Source organism: Notothenia coriiceps, unplaced genomic scaffold (genome assembly GCF_000735185.1).
Source record: "Notothenia coriiceps isolate Sejong01 unplaced genomic scaffold, NC01 NC01_scaffold00027488, whole genome shotgun sequence".
NCBI classification, from domain to species: Eukaryota; Metazoa; Chordata; class Actinopteri; order Perciformes; family Nototheniidae; genus Notothenia; species Notothenia coriiceps.
In genome coordinates, this window is record NW_011360189.1 from 1 (window position 1) to 4,587 (window position 4,587).

A 4,587-nucleotide genomic window follows, 5' to 3' on the forward strand; every position below is an offset into this window, starting at 1 on the left:
AAAGAGGTCAATGATCTCAATGGGATACACCTGGGTAAATAAAGGTTTGAAATGAAAAAAAGAACTGACACAGACAGACCCCAACTGTTGCGTCGCGTCACACCAAACGGCGTCTTGGCCATGTGTCGCACTGGAACACACCGCAAAGACTTCAGCCGACGGCCAAGAAGCACGTACGAACTGCGCATGTGTGAGTGGCAATAACTCTCCTTACCAGCAGGCGGCGGTAGTGTGTATTCGTCATTCAAAAGAGGCAACAACCAGATGACAGACTGCGTGATAACCGAGAGAATAAGAACAGACTGCGTGATATAAACAAACACAAATAGTGTGCGTTGGTCTTCGGTTTCTTCATTCCAGATCGCTATGAGGAAAAATAAACTCTTGCGTCCAGCTGAGATGAAAATGAAAAAGAATAGCCGTCTGTCTGTGCCTTCTTAATAGTTTGTTTGGGCCCCTCACTTCCGTTTCGCTTCTCATGCACTGATTCGCTAGCTGAACAGCCAATCAGAGTGATTTCTTTTGCCGACAGCCTTTGGCCGACTGCCCACCGATTCGACATGTTGAATCACGGCACGGCTGAAAAGACACAACGGTGCGGGACACACCAATCTGAGTAGGGCGTGTCGATGCTCATCGTCGGCCTGACGCCCATCGACGGACAAAATCAGCTTGGTGTGTCCGGGCCTTAACACCCAAAACAGACGGTGTCATCACACAACAAACAAACAAACAAACAAACAAACCTGCAGCCTCTACTATACAGAGTTCTGCCTTTCTATTTAAAAAAGAAACGCAATACTATCCCAATGCGATTTTTTAGATTATATTATCTCAAAAACACAGAATATGACACACCATCTAAATGTCCTGCAAACCATCCATTGAGTTCACCTTTCTTTCAAAATCCTAACTGCAACAATATGTCTATAATCATCTTTTTTCAAACTGTTTTTAATGTGGAATTTATGGGTAGTTTTTAATGATTTTACACCACAACAACAAAGGGGAATATGACCCCATAACATGCGACCAATTGAAACTGTAGACTTCTAACTTAACAACGTATTTGGAAACCTTTGGGATAATGTAACCACACAACTCAACATCATGTATAAGTTAGACGTTTTACAGACATGCCAGTGCAGAAATGTTATGCTATACATGTAAAGCTTCTCAATTAGGTTGTTTAATGTAAAGGGCTGGAGTCAGCCCTCAGTCCCCTCCATATGAATGATGAGTTGCACTAAAAAAACATGTCGCTTTATTGTAATGATGTTTACAGTTAAACAATAACGGAGATAGTTTCCAGGCTCGCATTCCTAGATTACCACGATGTGCAAGTCCCAATCAAACACATGTGGAGGACATCATCCATCATTCGAGTGTTAACAGGGGGAAAACACATTCCTGTATTTACTGTTATGATTTGGTTTCTGCTGCAAGTTTCGGTTCATCAGGTTCATTATGGAAGTGACCTCTGCTCTGTGGGCCAACACATTCATTTACAGTACATGAATGAACATATAGTGTTTGCTCAGCTCAATATCTTATATCAGAAGCGTCTGAGTAAAGTAAGAAGAAGGGATAAAGAAGGGTGAAAGATGTCATCCATCTGTTAGGCAAATGGAGGGATGATTGGAGGAAGGGAAGTACGAAGGGAAAGATGAATGGATGAAGTGAGGGAGGTATGAATGAAGGGTCAAAGGTATGTTAAGGAGGGTTGAAGAGATTTAAGGAGGAAGGGATGAAGGGTCAAAAGGATGTAAGGAGGGAGAAATAAGGGAGGAAGGGACGAATGGATAAAGGGATGTAGGGAGGGATAAATGGATGATGTCAACAAGGGAGAAAGGAAAGGATATAGCGTCTAACTGGTGGGTCGCGACCCACTTGTGGGACCCGTTTCGAGTGGGTCGCAGATGTGTGGGAGAAGACAAAAAAAATAGAAAAAAAATAATTCTTTTTTTTTTTTTTTTTTAAGTCAAACTTTTATTTTGAAAGCCCGATTTTCTAACGCTGCATGCGGTAGGCGTTGGACTGGAAATGCCGGAGACCATAAACGGTTTTGAAAACTTCTGTCACGTAGTGATCATCTTCTCAATAAAACATCTTTGCTGATGTTTTTGGAGTCGTCTGGCCAATCAGAATCAAGATTGTTGCCGGAAGTCCCCACGGAGAACTTTGCGGTAGAACTCTTCTTTATACATCCATGGGTACAACTTCAGATACAAATGAACACATAATGAAATAGACTTAGACATACTTTATTGTCATTTCAACAAGACACAGAGTGTACTATTAAAACGAAATTTGGTTGTACTGAAATATGACCCCCGGTTTGATGATTGACAGGTCACAGAACAATGGGGGCGATCTACCCTTACCCACAATTTAAAGTAATTCACACAGACTATCTCCTCTTTACTCTTCTCGCAGCAAGCTGTCAGAACCAAGTGAAAAACAAACAATGGCATCAAATATTATTAATATGTCGGGTAGTAATAGATTTATTTATTTTCTTCTCAGAGTGTACCAGAATGCGTAGTTCATATGTTAGTATTTCTAAAAATCTCAGCAATTTTCAGCATGTGCCTTTTTATGCTATACAGTTCAGCTTTGATTCCATCATCTCATCAAACCTTTTTTAAAGGATACTTTAGTTGGGATATAAGGGATATATGCACAGTACTTCACTTTAATTAATATTGTATGCTGAAAAGCGTATATATTACAGCCCAATTTTTTGTTGAATAGATTTGAGTGGTTCAAAATTTCGGGTCGCGATTTATTGACAAAGGAAAAAGTGGGTCCCGAGGCCTGACCAGTTGAGAACCACTGGTCTAAGGTAGATAGGGAAGAAGGGATGAGTGGGTGATGTGAGAAAGGGAAGAATGAACGGTCAAAGGAATGTAGGAAGGGAGGGTTGAAGAGATGTAAGGAGGAAGGATTGTTGGGAGGAAGGGATGAATGATAAAGGGATGAAGGGAGGGAGGAAAGGCTTGAGGGTCGAGGATATGAAGGGAGGAAAGGATGAATGGGTGAATGAAAGAATGGAGTGAGAGTAGACAGCTTCATGAAACCTGAATACATTAACTTAGTTACATTTCACCACTTCATATGAGTACATTGATAAGAAGGCAAATCATTCCCACATAGCTTGAGTTTAGCACAAAGAGACAGAGGCTGATAAATGAGTTTATGATTGATTAGTTTTATGATTGAGTAATAAATCACAGTTGTTGTGAAATGCCTCTGTAGACTACAGCAGTGCGTACAGATGGAGCAAATGTCCCCGTGGAACATTTGCTTTTTCTTACATGACAGTCTTACACGGTGTGAATGTTAGCCTACATGTCAGTGTTGTTAAACAGACTGTATAGTCATAGTTAGTGTAGGAGAGTCCGTACATGGCAGGTGTGTGTGAGATTTCACGTCTGTACTCTGTTCCCACCAATGCTGTACACACTGGGCTTTTTTCCCCAAACTGCCTTGTTTTACTGTGTATACACACTCATGGAAACTATGTCTCTTTTTGGCCCAAAAGATAAACTGTATGTTACATCATTCAGCCACCAGGTAAATATTCATGACCAGATTAATTTTAATCCATATATTCACATGTGTATTGAAAGTTATTGGTTGCGATAACCGTTCTTTCTCTCCATGTTGGCCATGAACGAATGCCTTTCTAAAGGTACACCGATGTTAAAGGTCCCATGTCATGGCCATTTCCAATGATCATAATTCCATTGTTGAGGTCTACTAGATTAGATTTATATTGTGCAATTTTCCAAACTCACTTTGGTTTCTCATACAGCATCTCTGTAAACTACGTGTATTCACTGAATTTCACTCTCTGCCTTTAACAGCTCGTTGTAGCTCCAATAGCTCCAGCCCCCACCCTCCCTGTGAGCACAGTGTGCTCTGATTGGTCGGGACGTTGTGAATCGCGCTGAGCTCCGTGGAGGTGTGGTTTCCTTGTTTAGCGATACACAGCGAAACACAGCCAAACTCACCCTGAGCACACACAAAGTCACAGCCGAAGTAAAAAAAATAAGTGTGGCTTGATATTGAGTAAGAAAAAGGTTGATAAACGCTTTGAGAATGGGTCTGCAGAGAGAATTTCGCCGCGATCCCAACTGTCTGTTATCAGCCTGCAGCCAGGGAGGAGAGATCAGCAGAGCTGCTTGCACTGAGTGTGTGTGTGAGGAAGTCCGTGGATTGGTCAATTTGGACCAATCAGCGGGGGCTTAACGTAACGGCTCAGCGGACGTAACGTAACGGCTCCACGGATTGGTCAATTTCGTTCCGGGTACGGTTGACATCATGCGTACCCGGAAGAATCAAATGGACAATGACGTATCTCCAACGAGGCGTTTTGGGGAGGTATTTTCTGTGTTAGAGTTTTACTCGCTACAGGGTGTACTTTGAGGGTTTGTGACTCTGCAGACCGTTTACATGCATAAAAACCTTCATAACACAGAAGGGGACGGGTAATAACCAGAAAGCATGACATGGGACCTTTAATATTAACTGAATGTATGATTTTCAGGAATTTCCTAAAGAAAAATACAGGCTGATACAAAA